This window comes from Eumetopias jubatus, unplaced genomic scaffold (genome assembly GCF_037043125.1).
Source record: "Eumetopias jubatus isolate StellerSeaLion01/CBP00866 unplaced genomic scaffold, mEumJub1_p1.0 scaffold_5, whole genome shotgun sequence".
Classification (NCBI taxonomy): Eukaryota; Metazoa; Chordata; class Mammalia; order Carnivora; family Otariidae; genus Eumetopias; species Eumetopias jubatus.
Genome location: NW_028274811.1, coordinates 50,870,148 through 50,893,998, shown reverse-complemented (window position 1 = coordinate 50,893,998; position 23,851 = coordinate 50,870,148). Strand labels below are relative to the sequence as shown.

The 23,851-nt window shown below is 41.5% G+C and overlaps 1 protein-coding gene across 1 annotated transcript in view; it reads right to left on the bottom strand.

Moving 5' to 3' along the window:
• The window catches only part of LOC114224674 (microtubule-associated serine/threonine-protein kinase 4-like), a 158,240-nt gene that overhangs the window by 134,101 nt on the left and 288 nt on the right, over positions 1 to 23,851 (bottom strand). The window lies entirely within an intron of this gene.

Sequence of the window (23,851 nt, the reverse complement as noted above, 5' to 3'; positions counted from 1 at the left end):
GGTAAATTATTTTTAAATACAAATTCATTTATTTTAGTGCCAATGGAGCATACCACTGTAAATGTCAAATAGTCATCATCCATTATGGTAATAGGGTCCGGACAATCTTACCAACTTATTCAAAGTTCACTGCATGAATGATCAGAGCTCTCAGTCCCTAGACAGAACTTAAAATATGTCCTTATTAAAAAATTCAAAGGCAATAAATCAGGTTAAAAAGGTGGCAAGAGATGACCCCCCTCTGCCATCTACTCTGGGAAATGCCCAGTGCTTTCTGCTGCAGCAGACGGTGAGAGCTGATCATTTCTGTCTGTGCAGAGCACACCAGGATGGGGTTGTACTATGAAGACTGATGGTCTCCATTCTCCTGGAACTTACATTAAAATAAGTCTGTTGAAATGCATGTGTTTTACTCTAGTGGGGGATTACCTACAGATAAAAGTAAATGCTTTCCCTCACACAGGAAAAAATACTGTCCCCATTGGGAAAGATTCCACCCAATGGACATCCGTTTTATTTTTTCCAAGATAGTTAATGAGTATGGCAGCCTCATCCATATTTGAACAAAAGTAGTCAAATATTTTCAGCCCGCTCTGAAGCACCAGTTGCAACTATAGGAAAAATAATTTTCATTTAAAAGTTGACTGGCATGGGATCAACACTCATAACCTTGGCCTCTTTAGCACAATGCTCTACTGAACCAAGATACCAAATAAAAATACAGCGACTGAGATACCCAAGGCTCTATAAAATGAAACACTGTTAAGAAAGTGACAGGAGCACTAAAGACAGGAAAGTGCTGAGGCAAAGAACATTTACAAAACATTAGGCTCTCCAAATATATAAAGCTTATGTGGTTTTAATGTTTCAAACTAAAGCCATTTGAAACTACAAAACAGAATGGAGAGGTTAAAACCACAATCTCATTACTGTACACAAAACCGGTCTTCTTCCAAATATCACCTCTAGGACTTTTAATGATTTGCCTCAGGAGTGCTACGGAATGATGGTTGACAGAAATGAAGAGCTATTTTTTTTTTTCCTGACTTAAAATGTCACTCAGATGATCTATTTCTGCCACCAGGGTTACGGGTACCTTGCCAAGAACCAAACTGATGAATATGTCATTTTACAACAGCTATCCAATAACCATCCGATGGTCAACTCAGAGCTTTCACTCAGTACTAACCTGGTTCAAGCCAAAGTTTATAAGGACAACAACCTTAAACCATCAAATAATGCCTGAGACCATAAAACAAATGAGATATGGAATAGAGGTATCATATCATGGAATTACTAAATTAATTATGGAGCTTTTATATCATATTGCCCTGAAAAATTATTTGTTTAAGGAAGACCTATAAAAATGTGAAAGTGTGGGGTGCCTGGGTGGCTCAGTTGGTTAAGTGTCTGCCTTCAGCTCAGGTCACGATCCCGGGGTCCTGGGATCAAGCCCCGCATCGGGCTCCCTCCTCAGCGGGGAGTCTGCTTCTCCCTCTGCCCCTTTCTCTGCTCTCGTGCTCTCTCTCTCTCAAATAAATAAATAAAATCTTTAAAAAAAAGTGGAAGACTGATATTTATTCACATGTATATGAAACATTTAGGTAATAAAAAATATGTACTTAATTTGGAATTTGGATTTGTAATTCTCTACATGTTCCTAAATATTTGTACCATTTCACATTTAATTGTGAAATCATAGGGAATTTCAACTTTGTAACAGGTCTACATTTTTTAATTTAAACAAATTTCATTATGTGAAATTCTGCAGTATGTAAATCAGAGAAGTTAAAAATGTATAAAAATGTGTAAGTCTTCAATTCAAATTAGGATCAACATTGTATGGACCCGTACACCTAGCACAAACAGCCATTTCAATGATGTGATTAACATCAGATTATAAAGTGAGCAAGAATGAACCTCTGTTTAGCTTCCTCCTACCTTTTTCCCCATATAAGCAAACTTGCTTTCCTTCTAAAACTACCATTCTGTCCACCATATTTTTCCTCTTTGTGGACCCAGAAATCATGCTGCCAAGAGAGGACTTCTAAATAGAAAATGCTTTCTGTTCAAGACAAAGAGGGTAAAAAAAAGCAAAACAAACAAAACCCAACAATCAAAACCCACTACGACTATACCACAGACTTTTGCAACTCCGGTTCCTTACTCCACTCCTATCGTCTCTTTCTCTCCTGATTTCTTTTTCCTTAGCGATGGAATGTACATGACAGTAGGGTTCCCCCATATATTTTCAACTATAAGAAAAACACCAGCAGGACCAAGAAACTTCAGTAGCTGTGGGATTCTATGACCAACGATGGTTAAATCCTCAACATTACCCCCAAGTAAAAGAAAACACACATACCAATGGAAAAGGTGAAGTATATGGTTCACTACTTAGATCATGTGCAAATCATCTCCCACCCTCACCTCCATTTCACTTGGGAACACAGAGGGCACGAAAGATTAGATTCTGTCCCTGGGTCTAGGCAGCCCCAACCACTGAAGACTTCTGGAAGGGAAATATTCCACAGTCATCAACTCTGACGTTCTTCATTCATCTTTATGCGGATGAGTCTCTATCCCCGTCCTGGAGCTCTTTCCAGGTTTCAGACCCTTGCATCCAAGAGTCAGCTGTATGTCTCGACCTGGGTATGTACAGGAGCTAACCAAAATCACCACCTTTGTTCAACCTGTCCTGCTTCCTGTGCTCCTAGTCCCATCCTGCCTCACTTGAATCATCCAACTGGTCTACCAGTCCGGTGGATTCCAGCTCCTCTCATGCTTACGGCCACCAAATCCGTGCCCGTCTTATCACCATCTCTGGCCTGGAAGCCTGGCCTCCTCCTTGCCCCATTCCAGTTCCTCCTCCATGCCAGGAATCTTTCCAATGGGCAAATGGGATCTTACCGCTCATTGCCCTAGGTAAACCCTTCACTGGCCCCTCCTGCCAGGAGAGTCAATTCCAGGCCTCTAGCACTCTAATACAATCTCTTTAAGTTTCACTCCGAGGGCTCTGTGCCTGGAATATTCTCCTCCACCATATACTGGCTCCTCTCTCAGCTACCAACCTGGTTTAATTCCCTGATAACTCGCTTTCTGTTACGTGGCCCTGGGAGGCTCTCAAAAACATTTCTATACCTTCGTGACCCTCCACACCATGGCTAAGAGAGGCAAGCACAGATACACAATCGCACACAATGTTGCAAGCTCCTGTGAATCTTTGCGTCTTCCCTGTCCCACAACCCCCCCGCCCCCCGGCACTGGACCCACCGCTATCACAATTCCCATGAAACTGCAAGCTTTCAAAAGGGCAGGAACCATCTGTCTCCTTTACCACTCCCTCCCCAGCACAATGCCCTACATAAGGAAGGTGTTCGGCTAATGTTTACTTAATTCACGAACAAACAGATGCAGAGGATGGAGGGCAGACTGCACGCAATTCCACATCCCAAGCTTCATCTCCCAAATGACATCTCCCCTGCTTTAGGCAGATCTTCTTAAACTCAGAGGTGGCCATAACAACAGAGCTTCCCCTAAGGGGTGGCTTCCAGGAAGTAAGGACATTTTTTTCTCTGAAGTGCTTAAAACAGACAAGCCTAACACATTTACATTCACCTGTGGATGTGTACAGGGATATGGGATACAGCCAGAGTCGACTTTGCTTCCATGGCACAGTTAGGACTCTGAAGAGAATAAAACATTTATTCATGAGCTGCTGGCCAAGACAGAGAGATTTTCCTTTGTTTTTGTAATAACTATATATTCTGATGAGTTCTGTGCTACAAATAAATGTGAACAGTAGTCAAACCATCTATCTTAGTACAACATTAAAGTAAAAAACTGCTGTCTTCTACGCTAATTATCTGAATTGTATCATTAAATATGTAGATAAGAAATATCCTTATACATCTTCAAGTAATAACTCTGATAATTTACAATAACTACATAAACATTCCTTCCTGATGAAGATAACTTTTAATAATCGTATGTAAAACATTAAAATAGAACATATTATACTTATTCTACCTTCCATATTTAATGTGATATATTTGGGCTTTCACAAATAAAGGTAACTGGCGAATTTAAACCTGCTTTGTTTTTTAGCATGGTGGGCTTCATTTTCATTTGCATTCTGAATTAAAATATAAGGTGAAGCCCAAAGATAAGGAGGGAAGGGTCTTTGCCATCCACATCTAGGAAAGTTCCCTGTGTCACTAAAAAATGATGGATTGTTTTTTTCATCTTTTTTGAACAGAATTCTGTGGTCTCAAGTATTACAGGAGGGGAAAAATGTGCCTAAGGGGCTATGATTTACAATGATTCTGTTTCATGCTGATTAGCATAAACGACCATGATAGAAAATTGCATGCAAACCCTAGAAGAGTCAATAAAAGATATTGATCCACAGCAGCAACTAAGGGAGGAAAAACTGCTTACGGCCTATGCTTCAAGCTTCCTATCTAATTTGGTAAAGGATCTTGTAACCTGAAAATGATTCTGTGTTTGCAAAGCCTTCTTATGGATGCATGAATTACCTTTCACAAGCAGATGGACAAATCAAATCTCAACACTTGGTTCTATTCACAGGACTTTTAGGCTAAAAGTTTGTATCCAGATTAACACGGAGGCATTTATAAGGCAAGCGCAAAGCCAAAAATAATCTCTCTCCCCATCAGAAGCTAATATCATGAGATGATGTCTTAATAGACAAGTGGTATGACATTTAAGAGCATTCATAGTTCTCTCTCTCCCCCCCAAAATTTTTCTCACCAAAATGCCAAGTTGAAGTAGGTAGGCAGGCAATGAGAAGCAATGGCTTCCATGCTCCGAAAGGATTAGGGTAAATTTTGCTTGCCACCCCTCTTATTTAGAACATACTCAGACCTTCACCATTAAAACACAAACTCTAGGAAAGAAAATGACTTTAAGACTAGCAAATGAGAAGGGCTTTATCAATTTTATTCCTCAATTTCTTTTTATTTCAAAGATCTTATTTTCTAGTTGGGCAATGTAATTCAAGCCTGATAAGCAGGCAGGTGCAGCACATGATTTCCGCACGTTCATGGCCGTAGTTAATTAGGGGAGCAAATGTGGTTATGACAAAGAGGTGATGATGCTCTGATGGCAAGATGCTGAGGGACACAGGCTCCAATGCTGTAAGGTCACAGCCTACTACACAAGGAGCAGGGAACACAGCCACATTCCCATAAGTCCTGGCCTTTGGGTCTTTCCAAAGGCAATGGTCAGGGTGACAAGTGCCTCGACTACTCTCACGTTCCTATTGTTCGTTTTAATATACTCCTGGGCTTTACTAGCAACAAGCGCAGTAAAATAAGTGATGAAAATCCAGCACATTTTTCACTGTTTACTTCCCAGCCAGGTGAATCATATTTACACACACACACACACACACATCTGTGTGTGTGTGTGTGTGTGTGTGTGTATAATGGAATATATAACACAGAACATGCATAAATTCTTTAGAACATCTGTTGAACTACCCAGCTCATTAGAATCCTCATTTTCCACACAGGGTATTTTTAACTGAACACTGTCTTTGCTCTATTCAGCTTAGCCCCCACAAACTTTATACCATCTACAAGGTGGCTTTTAGGTGATTCTATGTGTTCATTAATAGTATACCTGTACCAAAAGGCAGATACTGCTATTTATCATTGGTAATTTACGAGGCAGTCAAACACTAGATGAGGGAGAGCAAATTATCAAACTCAAAAAAAGCTCTGGGTACCCAATGTCACAGCACAGAGACTCAATCTTAATTCACACACAAATCAGATGAAATGAAGACGGAAATGCCTATTAGACAAAAAGTTTCAAACCTTGATAAAAGCACACCTTGGAATGTGCATTAACAGCAATTTGCATTTAGTAATATTTCATATCTGAACATTAAATGTGTTGACGGGGATAAAGCAAATAAAAAATATCCAAATGCTTTCTTGGAATAATGATAACAATATAGTCCAAGTTCAAAGCAATTAAAAAGAACCCAGGAATTCTTTGTCCCTCTAATCTATCTTTTATCCTATACCTTGCCCCTACTGCCCACCTCCCTCCATTTTCCAAGTCCCACAGCAGGGACATTTATTCTTTTAGAAGCTTTTCATCCTTAAGCATATGAAATGTTCATTCCAGACTTAAATGTGGCGATGTTGTACCCTCCTTCCATTTCTTTCGCTAGGGAAAATGTGGAACACCAAGACTGCCAATCTAGCAATAACACACCATGCAATAGGAGAGTCACAAACTTGGAAGGAATCGCAAGCAGACATAAAAGCTACTTGGCATTATATATCAAGATTCATAAATACATGCACGTCACTTTGGCCTAGAAATCTCTATTCTGGGAATTTATCCTAAGGAAATAGTTCCAAAAGACAGAAAAGGCTATATGCATGAATATGCTCACTGTGGAGTGCTTTCATTCAATAAACCTAGATCAACTGTCTATTACGTGCCAGGTACCATGCTGGCAGAAAAATCTCTGCCTCAAGACATTCAACGTCAGCTGGGAATTCAGATAAGTATACACAGAATTATAACATGTTGGGATAAATGCTAACAGGCCTGGATAGAAGCACTAGAAACACTGAAGTGCACTGGAAAGAAGAGCAAAGAGAGTCAAGAAGGAATTTACAAAATTTGGGGTAATGCTGTTATCATCTCTTCACGGTATTTTTTTTTTTTTTTTAGAGACATAGATCATGTTAAAATATTGAAAAATTTTTATTATCCTGAAAAAACATTCCTCGGGACTTTTTTAAAATAAAAAGTAACAAGCATTCATCATTGCCCTTAACAGCCCTCTGAAAGCCCCACCATCTTTCTCTCTACCATGTGTGGGAGTTGGCGTGTACCCATCCATCACCAAGTCCTCACTGGGCACATTCCACCAGTCTGTTCCCCGTCTTAGTTTTCTATTAGACACCAGGGCGTCCCTAATCAAAACTGTTGAGAGATACTTTGAGTTCATTTTGCTTAAAATACAAAACAAAACAAACAAACAAAAAAAAACCCGTGATCGCTCTTTTGAGAACTTCCTCTTTCAAACGGCCCAATCACTTCAGTCAGAAAACTCCTGCTTGGCTAAGGAGGTCCTTTGCTAAACACGGTATTTATAATTTGTAGCAATTGTTTATGTCTTTAGAAGTGAAAAAAATTCCAGTGTTAGCGGTTGTATCGGGAAGGTTTTGAAGAAGTACAAATCGGACATACCTCACAAGAGGGTGGGAAATAATCTAAACTAAACTGGGACATGTTGCCAGCTCCACAGAACGCCCGTGTTTACACTTGGATTAGAGTAAATTCTATCCCTGCAACCAGCACACCACCCAATTCAAGTCCAGACATGCTATATATCAGGGTGTGGGAGTTGTGGAGAGAACTTTTTCAACATGTTCTGTCCTGTGTCATGACTCAAGGCTTTGGCCGTATCCCAGAGGTGGATAGGGGCTTTGGAAGGAACATTAGAGAAGGCCACACCAGAACTATTTTTCAAGAGGGCCTAAAGAGAAAGACGGAACTTGAAATCATCAATGGGAAGACTAAAGGCAAGGTAAGATCACTGTTTACTGAGTGCCTACATTTGCTAGGCACTGCCGTAGGCGCAGGGCTGGGGAAATCCCCCGAAAAGGACCAGACAGTACACATTTTTGGCTTTGCAGGTCAGAGTTGCATGTTACAACTACTGGATTCTGCTACTGCAGCACAAGTAGCCACAGTTAATACCTAAATGAATTGATGTGGCTGAGTTCTAATACAGCTTTATGTACAAAGACAGGCAGTGGGCCAGACTGGGCCCAGAGGCTGTAGTTTGCCTACCCATAACCTACAAGCTCATACCTTATATAAGGCACAAAATGTGTGCTGGTTATTTTTCCTAGTTAAGGATGAGGAAATCAAGTATCAGAAGTAAGGTGACCTGCCAGGTCACATGTCTAGTTTGTTCAAGAGTCTGGATTCCGACCAAGGTACGTCTAAAGCCTAAGTCTGAACTCTTTCTATTTGCAAAGGTTCCCTTAGGTTGAAAACAGATAAAGAAGTTCATGTTGAATGAAAGAAAAAAAAATGACAAGTCAAAATCCTTCCTCTCACTTAACATTAACCAATCTATGCCCACCTATGACAAAATATGGAGGACAGCAAAAATGCCGGTAAATAGGGATATAATTGAAACACTCCTCCCAAAAGAAGCTTCTGGAATATTCAGTACTGAAATCCTTCCTACGAGAAGGAAAAACGAACCAAATTCTGTATTACAATGTGTCAGATTATTGCAAAGCTACAATGAGGTCACTCTGCTAGAACTGTAACACTTACAGACAGGGAGGACTCTCTAAAACAATCCCATTGATATTCCTATATTCCCTAATTCATCCATTTCAGGTCCAGACAGCACACCACAAAAGTGCTTAAAAAAAGGATGCGGCATTTGTCCTTTCGGAACTTCTACAGAGTTGGAGGCAACGCAGTACACTGAACAGTTAATCATCATCACCTGCTGATCTGAAAAGCCACTTGAGCATGTAAAGAAACTCTAAGGGTGATGTGTCCAGTTCAGTGCCTGGAACTCGGGGGAGGTGAGGCAATGAAAATGAGGGTGTGGTTGCTTCTATGTGAACCTTTTATTCCTCCTGAGAAATCCAAGATTCTATTGTCACCACGGTTGTCCTCATTTGGAACCTGAAGACCAGGATTCCAGACCATTCAGGTTCCAAGTTGCTGACCAGCTTGAAAGTCTGACACCTAAAAAATAATTTCCTCATCTTACAGTAAAGGGGTTTGACTACATGTTTCTGAAAGTCTTTTCCAAGTTAAGCCTTCGCTGAATGAATTTTTCAAACACAATTCAGTATGTCCAACAATCAAAAAGAAAATAATAACCTGGATGCAACTTAGATGTCCACATATTTTAATCCATGACATAGGGTTCTTTAAATCCTTATAGTAAGAAAAAGTTTCAATTATTAAAACTTATCTCCGTTAAAAAGCAGAAAGTATCACTTAGAGAGTTGCACAATTATTTCTGAAAATTAAATGATGATTTTCCCCAAAGGACAGAGGGGAAAGGAAGATGTGGAGCAGATGGATTCATTGTTCCCCTATGGAGAAAAAACATTTCTACACCTTGCAAAAATATATTAATTGGCCTGCCATCTGGCAAGCCTGCTCACATACATAAGGGATAAAGTTTAGAACTTGAGGTTTAACATTTAAGCCTGTGGGGAGATGGTAATTGGAATCTTTCTGAGTTAGCATTAGTATTTTTAAAGGGAACATTTCAAGAGAGATCTGAATACGAGTAGAGAAAAACAACACCTAAAAAGTGAGACCATCCAAGGTGATATCACTGTGTCAGGGGCCGGGCCCTCACACTGCAAACCAGGGAGCCGGCCACGGCCACGCCCACGTAAGGGAAGGTTGTGCATTAGCTCAGAGGCTTTCAGAACGTGGTTTTAAATGCTTCCACACAACTTCATAGATAACGCCCACACATCTTCTTGTAGGTTAGAAGTATTTTTCAAATTTTCTGGAAATTATACTATTGTAAAGCTGGGTATTTAAAAGAATCTCTAATTTTTTTTTTTAATTTTTTTGTTAGAGAGAGCGAGCGAGTGAGTGTTCACAAGCAGGGGGAGCGGCAGGCAGAGGGAGAAACAGGCTCTCCACTGAGTAGGGAGCCCAATGTGGGACTCGATCCCAGGACCCTGGGATCATGACCTGAGCTGAAGGCGGATGCTTAACCGACTGAGCCACCCAGAAGCCCTAAAACAATCTCTTTAAGGGAAAAAAATCAGCTCATAAGACAGGAGATATGAACTGTGAGTTTTGTGGTATGTATATACACATGTGCATAAACACGCACTCAGAAAAAATATCTCAGAAGGATAACCCCACAATTTTAACAGTGGTCATGTGTGAGTAACAAAATTTGGGGAGATTTTTTTTTTTTTTTACTTTATAGTTGTTTGCATTTTCTCCATTCTGTCTTCAGCATCCATTGTGTTTAAATTTTTCTTTAAAAGCTATATACATCCCACTGAAATTAAAATATAATAAAAATACTGGTAAGATATGATAAATTATTTTACAAAGTAATTCAAGGATCTTTAATTTACCTTTTATAAAATGTATGTTTTGTTCTGTCTTCACTTGCATTGAAAAACTCCAGGATTCCTTCTGGATCTCTGGGTTTATTTTCCCACGACCATAATCTATGTCATTAACTACATACCTTCCAAATCCTCCACCTCATGGCCCTCACGAAACAACACTGGGTTATTTTAAACAAGTCTGACTAGCAGGAAATAGTTAATCTGGTTTCTTACAACTTGTTCACCTATGTTGGCTCAAAGGGGCTTTTGTATATTAATAATGCACCACATGATTGAGGTAGTTTATGCTTTTCTTTCAAGTATCTCGTGGTGCATCTTCCTGGTACCTCCTGGATATTACCAAGTAATCGAACTATGTGTTAATCATCTTCCCCATGAAAATGATTTCTAAAAAGGATTACACAATGTCACGTGGTATCCTGGCTGGGATTCTGGTACAGAAGAAGGACATGAGGGGGAAAAACACGTGCAGTCTTAATAACACATGGAAACTAATTTTTTAGAAGGGGCAGAGGGAGGACAGGGACAGGAGGACAAAACATCTTACTCTAATCCTATATTAGCATTGCCAAACAATTAGAAAACACCTCAAACTTTCTAGGGGGTGGAAATCATGGTGGCAGTTACATGACTGTGTTTGTCAGAATTTGTGGAGCTGCAAACCTAACAGGAACAATTTTACTCTCTGTAAATTCTATCTCAGTAAACCTTATTAAAACAAAACAAAACACACCCATCTCCCTGGAGTTGATTTTTCTAGAGCAAGTAAATACAACCGGTAAATCTTGTGTCAGGAGGAATATGAAAAAGGCTTGGGCCTGGGTTAGTGGCCATATAAAGAAGAGCATCTGGAACATTTGAAAAAGCACCTGAAGGGAAGACTTCTTCCATTCTATCCTCAGGGAAGGGCAGCCATTCCTCAAAAACAGCTCAACATACCCTACCACTGAGAGCCACGAGATGGCCAGTGGAGGATTCTGTGGTTTAGAGAATTCTGGATACAGTATTTGTGCCTTTTGCATGTTATAGTTTACTTACACTTTATTCTTTTACAATTGTGGTATGCATAACAAAGCGGATATTTCTTAGTTCTTCAAACACAATGGCTCTCCCAAGGAAAAGATGTATTTAAGTGAATGCTACCAACTCATCTCCTTTTTTAAAAAAGGTAGTTAGCATTAGCATATTCAAAAAGAATTATGTTTTTAAAAAAATGAAGAAGCCTGTAGGCAATTCATCTCTAAAACCCCAACAGTTCTCCTTTTTTTTTTTTTGCATTCATACTATACTCGCATATAAGATGCAAGAACTTTTGTCTTTCTATGAAATGAACTATACGCACTATTACAAGATCAGTGATTCTGAGATGTGTCCCCATAATATATACATTCATGTGAATGGACAGGATTTTATAATATATAGAGTGAAATCTCAGAACAGTAAGCACGAGTGCAGAGAAATGTTACTCGTTCAAAAGGCCTGTAAGACAGAAGCTGTTCAGAGCTATATCATAAGTAAAACCCCAATTTTAGAAGTATACGCCCACTCAAATACCAGTATAAACTCTGATACTTTAAGATGGGGAAATTACAGGAGAATACATATCCAATTTCCATTAATGGGAGAGAGAGAATCAGCAGGTGGCATTTTAAAACAAAGTAAAACCTACTTCTGTTTTTCACTCTCTTCGCACAGACAGCAGGTGGCATTTCAATAGCAAAGATCAAAATTATCAGGGCTCTGTATTCCACACATATCCTCAAATTGCCAGGAGGCTTCTGCACTATAAAACCTAAAATCTTACTTCACAAGTATCTTTTTCAATAATTAGAATATCGTGAGAGCTCTATGTCTCTTGGAGACAGGATAGTACAGTTAAGTTTCCAGATTTACCTCTTAGTACCATTGAGATTTGGGTACAGTTAATTAATCTCTTTAAGCCTCAATTGTTTCATCTGTATAATAGATCTTATAGACTGGATTAAGTGAGACAACATATACCGAACTGCCTCAACAGATATTCTGCCTCTCTCTCTTCCTTTGCTGAATGACGTTGGTCTATCTCCTACCGGTTCTTACACGTTACTGTAATTAACCTGGCTGTACTGCTTTCTAACCCCACTAGAAGAAAAGGATCATGCCGTACACATCTTTGTTTCCCAGGTGATAACCACAGCCCTGATCACATAAAAGCTACTCAATAAATATTTGGTACATAAATAAGTAAATGAGGCAATGCGATGAACCCCTAGACCCTGTGCACAGAAGTCAAATGTCGTCAGACTAGGTTATTAGGTTATCAGGATTCAGAAGGTGATTCAGGCTATCCGCAAGCCACAAAGCAGGAAAAGGATCACACAGAAATGTGTAACTCATAAATAACCCCTCCAAGTATTTTTAAATAAAAACAACGTCCCACGCTTCAGAGGTTAATGCCACAGTTCTGAGCCTCTGGTTGCTCTATCTTTAGGTCCAGTTTATAATCATTTGACTCCTCTTTAGTGCTGCCAAGGTAACCAAAGAAAAGAAATTGACAGAGGAGCGGCATGGCCTCGAGTACAAGGGGCTGTCCCATCCCAACTCAATCCCTAAGACATCCTAAGGAACTCAGTCTATGACTAGAAGGCAAAAACAAAACAAGCAAAATAAAACCGACATCATTTTAGTCTAATATGCCTTAACATAGAGTTCAAGATATATACACACCTGGAACTTCCCAACAAAGTCCATAAATGTTGGGCCATGAATCCCCTCCACACATGTTAGTTTCTTATTAAAGAGATTTGAAATCAAACCTGTTAAGTGGCTGAAGAAACAGCTACAAGCCACTGCCTGCAGGACACACCTAAAAGAATGGAAGGTCTGAAAAGCCAAGCTTGTTTCTTCGGCTCTGGGCTGGGCACGCCACTCACACGGGAACTAGAAAACTGGCTTAAAATGAGAACTATAATCTTTCTGGAACAATAGGTCATGACGAGCTTCCTTAATGCCAAAATAAGTGTTTAGAGGTGACTTCTGCTAACTGAAAGAAAGTGTAAAGGGCATATATATTTACTCTGGCTTGAATACAACATTTCTGAATATGTCTATTAGTGCCAGGAGTCAGAACCCTTTTCCTCATGGATTTTTAAACCCGGGACCCATTCCACAGAATGTGTTTCCTAGGAATGGCATCAAAAGGTTGCATCATATTAATAGCTAAACAGCTCAGTTATCTGTACCTTTTGACTCCCAAATCACCCTAGGTCTGGTGTGAGAAGGTAGACTAATTTTAAGGTTCATTCTCATGAGGTAAGACAAACCACAACTTCTATTATGTAAAGAATTTCTTTTAAGAAGCCAACAAATGATATGTCATCAATCACAATTTAAAAAAAAACAAAAAAACCAAAAAAAAACTGGTCTACCTACCTAGAAGGCATCTGGGCAATGATGATGCTGGTAAAATGGCATGAAAACCACTAAGCTCTAAGAACTGGTCTGAAGAGAGAACTCCTGAGCCTGGATTCTTATGTTAAGAAGGCTTATACAAACCACTATTAATTTCTCACCTTAAAAATCCTAGATTTGGAAGGCTAACGCATCTGAAATTGACTACAGAGAAAACAACTACGGACAAAGAATACTACATATAAGTTTTATGGGTCACATAGTGAAAATATGGCAAGTTTTATCCCTTACTAACTCTCTGGGTCCAAACATCTAACCCCAAATATCAAACCCTAAAACACACAGGAAATTATGATTTGTAAGCACAGAAGCTCATTTTGCAGAATCCATAAGAAGAACTATGACCTAACATACCCCTGAACTATCCCATACTCTCCCCTGTTCCACTATTAACCACTATGGCCATTTGAGATCTAAGATTAAAAACTTCCTTTGCTTAAAAATCCACCGTTTATGGAAAATGCAAATGCATCATCAACCATTCAATCCGCCAAGTTAGGTGAGTATGCCTATCAGCTGTTTTGCCACCTGTGTACCCTTTGGAGTGGTTGGGCGAGCGTAGGCTAATTGTACAATGAACCATTTTTCGGATTAGCAAATAATTTGTGTTTATTTGGATGGGTACTCAAATGGAGAATACCAAGTAGATAAAATTAATCCTTACATGGAAAAAAATTCTATCCGACATGGCTTCAATATCTCTAGGGCTCACTGTCTGACCAAGGTAATCCACTTGGAAAAGTCTTTGATTTTGTATCCAAAGTCTTGAGATTAGCCAAATGAAACTGGTATTTTTACAGGAATTTTATCTCAAGTTTCAAGATCAACAAGCCATTCCAAATCAGACGTAAGAAATAACATTACATAATAGTCACTTAATGGCTATTGTTTTACAGTAACAAAGGTTTCATTTACCATATTTCCTAGAGTGCTTTATTCAGCAGGCAGATTTTCCCATGACAAATACACTGTTTCCTCTTAACCCCTCCATATATCTGTAAAAGTAAAACATTTAACAATTACGATTTCCAATTTAAAGATCCCCATCATATAGTATTTTAAAAAAGGTACAAATGTTAAAGGGATACAGGGGATTTTTTATGCAAGCTATGGGTTCAGTGATTTTCTTCTAATTTAGTAGCCAAGAATTCTGGCAGTGGCTAGACAATATTCTAAGTGACTCAAGAGAGAAACGCAGTAAGGTCAAAGGCAGGGTCCTGAGACATCAACATTCACTGTAATGTTTAAAATTAGAATAAAGCATAGCAAAAACAGCTTCAGCAAATACTCATCAGGCAAAATGAGCCTGGTGAATCCATTCGTTTTCTCCCCTCTCTGACTCTATGACCCTAAGAGCCCTCAGCAAGTGTCATCAGCTCCTCATTCTTCCCGCCCAGGTGATTCACTCGTGACCTAATACATTATCTCCCAAAGCGATCTGGAATTTGAACTGCCATGTCACGTTAGAAAGTTTCCAGGGACATGGAGCTGTGTTTCTTACCTTGGAAGAGCAAAAGCTTACTTGAGAACTTCAGAACATAAATGGCCGCTGGGTGACCACAGGCCAAGATCTGGATTTTGCCTGTATGTTCGCCTGCAATTACAGTCTCCTAAGAGATCCCAGACTGGAACACAATCTGAGCCATGGATAAATCTCAGATCACAAAGTTGGTGGAATGTACAAAGTCCCAGGGTTCTGTAACAACCCAAGCAATGACTGCCCATTCTCTTTACCAGTCTGTTTCACCATCAAATGCTGGTCAAAGCCTAAGTTCTCTCTGCTCAGGCCTTTAAAAAATAACAAAATGAAACAACACAATAGCATGATGTTTCAGGCTGACACTGGTATAATTACCTTCCCTAACAAGCATGTCCAATGGCGATCAGTGTAGCTAAACCTCCTGCAGATCCTCTCCTTCTATTAATAAGGTTTAAGGTCAACACTTTCGGAATTTACAACCAAGTTCACAAGGGAACTTTCCTAATTACCAAGATAGAGGAAAAGAAAATAAAGAACCAGAACTACAAGTGTTAACAACCATGGGAATTTCTATTTAGAGATCTTTCTCGTTACACAATGTCCCACGTATCAAAAAAACCAAATTTGCCGCTTTAGAGTCAAGACTTCCACTGATAGAGACTGTGCCTCTAATAAATGGATTTATACACACCCTGCTCCCACTTTCATCCGGGTAGCCCCAGGACCATTTTAAGATCTTGGCTCTACCACTTAACTTTCAAAGGGATTACTCAGTTACCATGATGTCACTCCCAAATGACTAGGTTACATGTAGTAAAGACAGCCCAGATTAAAATAGCTTACGCATGCTCACTCACACAAGAAATGGGTGTGTATGGGGGTGAGGGGGGTGAGGGGCTTCCAGTCTCAATCTCTCTGAGAAACCAGCCTATTTCCACTCCAGCCAGTACAAGGAGGAGTCTCCCAAATTATTCAGAAGGAGTCTTATTCCCAGTTTTCTCCCCTATGACCCATTTCCACACAGGGACTCGAGGGATTACTTAACCCCAACATCTGTCAGTTTTCAGCCCGAAAGACAGATGGTCTCCATCTTGAGGCTTAGGATCCTCTTGTTTAAAGATACGTCCTGGGCTTCCGACAACAGGACCTATGTGTAAAGAGAAGCAAAAAAAGCCATAAAGCGTATAGTGTCCTACCCTGCCTCTGTGAACCTGGTGACACACATCAACACACTCCTCCCGGTGTTGACAAGTTCTAGTAATGGATAGCCCATGCCTGCCCACGGAGCAGGCTCCACAGTCCAACGGTTTATTTTTAAAGAACTTCTAAAACCCACCTTTTGCACGCTCTCTCACACACACTCCCTTCTCATTTCTTTCCTTCTCTCTCCTTTCTCCCTCCCTCTTAACCCTCAGGAGACCTACCTATTTCAAACGGGCAAAACGATAGGTAATCTACGGAAAGCTTCACACTAGAGAATAAAAACGACATTACCACCGTATGTGTATTCCTGCTCACGTGCTTTGTACCTGGTAAGCTTTAACAGGGTACAGGATACACAAGGAGTCTGTAAAAACATGCTGCTTTGGTCTGGGGCATCCAGGCTCTGCCCAGACAGCACTCAGAGAGCTGGTAGGACCTGCCGGCTGGGGTCTCAGCTCTCTCCTCTTCCCTCAGAGCACCTCTTAGTAGGCTGGGGGAGGAGGACCCGTGAGTGAGGGTTTCATGGAAAAGCACCAATGCTGGAGCTGACCATGAGAGGCGGACTGAAGGGTGAGTCCTGCAGTGACAGGCAGGCCGGTCCCGCCTGCAGAAAACACAGTCTGGAGCTTGAAGAAAGGAGAGGGATGAAAGGAAGCAGTTAGGAAACAGGCCTGGGCAAAGCATAGAGTGGGAGGAAATGGGTACAGAGACTCGGGGAGGGGCCGAGCCTGGAGGTCAGGCGTGGAGAGCCTGCGAGGAGGCCAGCCAGTGAGTTAGGGTTCAGCCTCCTGTGGAACGGGCTGCGGGGAGAGGCAGAGCTCAAGCTCCGGGGCCAAAGTGCTGGTGGGCGGGGGGCGGGGGTAGGGGTAGCCAGAGGCACTCAACAGCCAGGGATCTGAAGCCAGAGCACTTAGAAAGGAGATACTCAGAAGGCAGTGGACAGAGCCTGAGCTTCCAGTGAGGCGGTGAAAAGGAAACTGTCATTGCCCGTTTGGGCGATGAAGCAGACAATAAAGGGAGCAACAGTGAGTAAGGGGATGTGATTCAGGGAGGAGAGCTGATGGGCCAGCTGTGAGTGTGCAGGAGCTAGGACACAATGATGTGTCACCGCTGTAGTCAGCTACCCACAGAGAGTGGTTACCACCCATGCTCTGCCATTCCTCACCTCTCGGCTGTTGCCCGGCTCCTCGGCCTCGCCGCCACCCCCACTACCCCATCACCGCTGCTGGTGTTCATGCTGAGGGCATCCCTGCCTTCCCTGTTGCCCTTCTGTGTCCCTGTGGGGTGACAGCGCTGCCCGGCCTCCTCTTGGGATCTCTCTGAGTACACCGTATGGCCTCCTTTTCACCAGACTCTCCTCCAGGCCTCCCTGTGCCTGCCTGCATCTCAGCCCACTCCTTAAATGGGGCATCCTTAGTTCTCCCACAGATTTATCTAACATATTTCTCAGATGGTCCTAATGATAACTCTCAAGCTTATTATTTCTGGTCCAGCCTCCCTGGTGTCCTGAACCCTCACATCCAAAACTGCCTGCCTGGGGCTCTTTCCTTCCTGCCTCAGAGCCTTTGCCCTTCCCAGATGCCTACCCCAAGTACTCCCCACAGATGGCTCTTTCCCATCTTTTAGGTCTCCTGTTCAATGCCACTCCCTCACCACATTATGTGAAGTAGCCCCTCACACTGTGACTCTCTTCTCAACACCTGCTTATAGCCTTTGGAACACTAACCACCATTGGGCAACTGACTTATTTAGATGCTTGTTTATTTGCAAGGCCCAAACACTCTGTCTAGATGTTCACCATTAGAGCCCTTGCTCAGCACGGGATATCGGTGCTGTGAATCTTGGCTGAGTGAAGGAATGAATGCTCAGTGGTATTCAGTATACATTAGATGCTCAATAAACGTAGATTAACTAGGCTTCTGGGGATCAAATGAATGAGTACAAGTTCTTTTGTCTTCCCTTCCCCCACTCTTGCATGTATATAGGTAGTTCGTTCCTCTCCCTGGTCCCCCAGGTCAAAATCCCCAGGGCCGCTGTGGAATGTTTCCTTGTCTCTCAGAGCCAGTGGCTCATTAACTTTGATCACCTTTATATCCTCAGTGTCTCTCAAAGCCACAATCTCACCATATTCCTTGGTCAGATCTGCAAAACCCTTTAGACAGGCTACTGCAATAACTTATTAATTGGTTTCCAGGTCTCACCCTTCCCTTCCAGACCTAAACTCCCCAGCGCTGCCAGACGTGCCTTCTCCCTTTGGGGAAAGGCCAAGCAAGCGCCCACAAATATCAAGTGCCTCAACTCTCGTCCTTGGCCTCACCACCCAATACTCATCCTCTTGTTGTAATGATAGAAACAATGCGCATACTTAGTATTTACAGAGTTTTTACGCGCCAGTCATTGCATTAGCCATTTTACACATATGAACATATTTTACTCACTATAACAACCCTGTAAGTAATTTACTTGTCCCTGTTTTATAGATGGAGCAACCGAAGTCCAACGAACTTCCCCAATCTCATTCAAACCCAGGTGAACTGGCTTTAGATCAATCCTCTTCACCATTGTGGGATATTACACTGCCTCTGCAAGCTTTCTGCCCCAGCAATACTGAGCTATGTATAGGCCCTTGAGCTCTGCTGTTAAGGCCACTATGCCTTTGCACACACCATCTCTTTGGCCCTTTGGGAAGGCCCTGTCCTTCCATCTGATAAATACCAAACTATCCTTTAAAACCTCCCTGAGGTGTTGCCTCTCCTTTGTGGTCTCTCTTTTGGCTCCTTGAGACTAAAGTCTCCCTTCCCCAATGACCACTCCTAAGGCTTATATGTACCTTACAAATACTTCTCTATTACCCTGGTTTGCAATGATTCATTCCCATGTCTTCACTGAAGGCAACCCTATGACTCATCTTCGAGCCACAGTGCTCAGGCACACAACAGATGCTCAATAAATGTGGATTTAACTGGACTTTCCGTAGAAGGGGTGAGTACAAACTCAGTAATATTCAACGTGTCAGGACAAGAGACAAGTGTGTTCTCCATACTTTTTAAAGACACATATTCACGAGCAAAAACAAAAACTCACCCAACACTACAGATGTTTCTGAAAAGAAGACGTAGCATATATAAAAATTCAATACATTCTGACAATTGCAGCAGTGAGTTTAGGATCCCCAAATGTAAATGCTGTTCAGGGCAACCGCTGAGTAATGTGAATTCAGAAATACACACACACACACACACACACACACACACGAAACCCCAAAACCAACTTTTATCCCATGGGTTCTCGGCAAAGTACATCAGAAAACTCGCTCCAAGTGATTAACTGAGTCGCAAGCTGCCCACTGGCATGGATAATGACACTTGATTCAGTTGTCACTGAGATTTGGATATTGTCACGTAAGCTCAATGAAAGTATGAGATTTCTGACCATGAAGGTTAAAAACTAAACATCTTCTAGAATCTCTAAATTGTGCTTTAGCAACACTAAAGTTGCACCTCAAAACTGAGCAGCAATATTTATAGATCAATGTTAGTCCTCTCCTTACATGTGATGTACGTAAAAAAGAAGCTTAAAAAGAGAGAGAGAGAGAGAGAGAGAGAGAGAGAGAAGCTTGATCTTCTTCCCTCCCCTGACAAAGTTTTTAACCCAAACGGGGAAAAATGTTATAAACCTAAGGAGTAACATACAGCAGCCCTGGATTTCTGTCCCTCAAAGCAGCAGGTGAATGGCTGTACTGAGTCAGCCTTGCAGAAATAATGTAGGGGCAGGGGAGACAAAGCCAAACATAAAAAAAGAAACTTTCCTGTTAAAGAGAAGTGATGAAATGGGACATTTTTACCTTCAACCTGATCTAAGCAAGGAACACTCCAAGTTTCTCACTATGGTAGTTCCCCTTATTTACAGAGAATATGTTTCAAAACCCCCAGTAGATGCCTAAAACTGCAAATAGTACTGAGCCCTTTACATACACTATGTTTTTTCCTATACATAGATACCGATGATACAATGTAATTCATAAATTTGGCACAATAAGAGATTAACAACCATAACTAATAATAAAATAGATTATAACAACATACTATAATAAAAGTCAGGTGAACATGGCCTCTGTCTCTTGTGATGTAAGATGACAAAATGTGTGTGGGATGAGATGCAGTGTGGCAAGTGACGTAGGCATTGGCACCTAGTCTTAGGCCCCTATCATTGGCTTCTGGACTGTGGCTGACCACAGATAACGGGGACTGCAGAAAGGGAAATCAGAGACTGGGGGGAGGACTACTGTATTAAGTATGTGCTAGCTGTAGGTTTTCCGTAGATATTTTCCACCGAGTAGCTGAAGTTCCCCTCTGCACCTGGTTTTCTGAGAGTTTTTGTCATGAGTGAGTACTGGGAATCCTCTCAAGTGCTTTTTCCACATATACTAATGTGATCATGTGATAATCGTTAGTTAGCTGATTTCTGTGACAGATTACATTGATTGATTTTCTAGTGCTGAACCATTTTTGCATACCTGGGATAAACCGGTCATGATGTCCGTTTTCATACATTGTTGGATTTCATTTGTTAATAATTTGTTGACAGAACGTATGAGGTTTTCTTCCAGGCAAATATTCCCTAGAAGTATAAGCTTTAAGACTGTATCACTTAAACTCAATTTTAAATGACAGCAACATAAGAGAAAGTAAGGATATTTTGAAAGGTTTAAGACTTTTATATAGAGTATTTAAAAAAATTTTCATAAAATTAAAAACAGATAATTTCCTGTAAAATAAAGGATATATGATAAAAAAGTAAAGTGTTTCCAATGGAATATGTAAGCTTTCCAGCAAGACAGCAGACAAAGTCCATATGCATCCAGACAAACTGTTGTCTGCCACAGTCAAGACAAAAAAGCATAAAGGGAACAATAAACTGTCTTTGGGACGCAGGACAAAGAATATCAATTCAATACTGTGTAAAAATCTAGGCCTGAGATTAGGTCTGTACGATCCTCTCTCTAAGAACCCAGAGAGTTTAAAAGTTACAGGCCCAGGCAGGCCCAGCTAGAAAAGAAACTTTCAAAGTTTTCCTGTGACAGAGCAAAGCAACAAACCAGTACCATGCTGAATCGACAAGGCAAATGCGATGGAACCAACCAAAAAGGCTTCCATGATGAAAATGTCTACCATAATATAGACCTGAGGGAAGAGTGTGAAACCCTTCAACTCTCCTTCTTTTGTCTAAATGGTACACACACCCCACCCCTCTGAGATGTTCATTCACATGCTCAAAGCTGGATTTACTTGAGAACAAGTGGCTAGGGGAAAAAAAAAAAAAAAAACCATGTAAAATGAATGATCAGGTGGACAAAGTCAGCAAGCATGCAGAAAAAAAGCTAAGTCTGGGCAGGAGAGATATTCCCAGGGCTAGGGCTCACGCACCTGAGGGCGAGGGGCAGGTGTCCTCACCTGAACACTGGGTACACTCACAGTGAGACTGGCAAAAGAACTTGAGGATGGCAAGGTCCTTTTGAAAGGACAGACTTAGGGAACCTGATCAGCCAGGTGCGGAATGGGGTTAATGTGGCAGTTGGAGGAGGACACAGCATTTAGAGCAGTGAAGGGAGGTCACAGAATGGGAAGAGCCCCATTGGAAGCATGTGCTACACGCCCTTCGGGAAGCACACAGAGCTGGAATTGATCACTGTATAATAAGAGAATTCAACAGCTACATATACTACCCTGGACAGGAAGACACCTGCCCTTCAAGTTTCCAAATCTACATAATAAATATAAAGCAGCTGGTCCTTTGAGACCGATAATAAGTAGATGTACGCAGAGATGATCTTCAGGAAACCTATCTCCAAACTCCAAGAATCCTGGAAATCCCCAGTCACAAACAGGCTGCGACGACTTCCACTAATAGAAGGGAGGAAAGAAAATCCACCCCCTTTTCTGTTTCACTGAACTGAAAAAACGGGTCCATGACTTGGGGAGTGGGGAAAGGCCTCTCACACTCTCCCACTTTGCTGGGAAGAGCCTAAGTTACTTCAGTTCTTTAAGAAGGAACTTAGAACTCGGGCTCTCTCCCAGTGTGAGCTGTCTGAATTGCAGTGTTCTGGATTGGAATGCCCTGGGCTGGAAAGTCAGGGTCAAACTAGCCTGAGAATTCTCAATAATATTATCAACAGGTAGACGGGGCAAAGAAAGGCTCCAACCGCTCTTCAGGTGCAGACACACAGGTGCAATGTCACAACAGTCCAATCTCTTTGAGAAGTGGCTTCAGGTGAGAGTAGAGACCGCCTCATCCCCAGGACCACACCACTCAAATATTTAAGGGCCCCTGACAAACTTGAAAGGTAAGAAGTTACAGAATGTACTGACACGAAAGTTGTGGTCTTGTTCATAGACAGCATTATCTCTTCAACTAATTAGAGTGGCATTTATTTTGCTGGGGGGGAGGTGTGGGGGGGTGGGGCAAGGATGACACATCTTGAATAAAAATGACCAACACCGAAAGGTTAGGTCTCTGAACAGCCTAGTTAACTCTGAACAGCCTCTGAAAAGCCTAGTTAACCTTAATTTAAATCTAGACTCTAACACGGTTTCGTGGGACCAACACTGTTCAGGTTGTATTAAAGGTAAGTATGACTTTAAAGTCTACTCAGGATCAGACAGAGGTGTGTGCGTTTTATAGGTGTACATTTGCACGTGCGCCGAGAAATACGGCACCTCAGAGTATTGCAGGATGCTTCTGAAATCTACAAAATACCATGGTAAATTTCGGAAGGAAAATTTACTAAGTTTTCCAAAGTATGAGGTATCTGCATTCACGCTACACAAAGTTATGGATATAACAATGAGAATACACCATTTCTTGTCTTCTTTACGCACTGGAGCACAGAGATTATGAAGCTCCCAATCTGAGAGGCAGCATCCTGTTTATGTGAGGGCACCACTGCTCTTAGACACATTCATGGGGACCCTGCAAGTCAAGTTGCGAAGAAAAACGAAGAACCTAGAGTTAGGCAACTCGGAAGGCACGCCCTTCTGAAACCACAATAATGCCACCTTTCTGTGCTGGACACAATGGGGAGAGAAGAGAAACACTCCCCTCCAAAATCATATTCTCTCAATCTGAGTGTCAGCAACTAACTCTGAACTGCCTTTCACTTCTGCCACCAGCTTCATCCTGATTTTAAAACTCTCTTGTCCTCCACCTATTCTGTCAAATGTGTTACAAAATGAAAAGGCCAGCCTGTATTAGGAATAAATGTCAGCAAACCCGTAAAAAAACAAAATGGCAAAGTTATGCAGACCTGTCTCTTTCAAGCAGACAATACGAAACAGGCTAACTGGAGCGATCCCTGCATTGCACATCTGCATCTTATAAAGGTCAAATATTTAATAGAAGGGAACATCTGAAAGGCTCTACAAAGGGAAGCAGAAGCCTCCAGTGCCTGAGTGAAGGAAGCGGATGAATCTGATCAGATCAGAGACAGACAAAAGTATCTCTCCTCCTCCCTTTTTCCTCCCCCCCTCCACTCACAACTCATCCCCCTCTCACCCACATTTCAAAAGAACTCGAGAAGCAC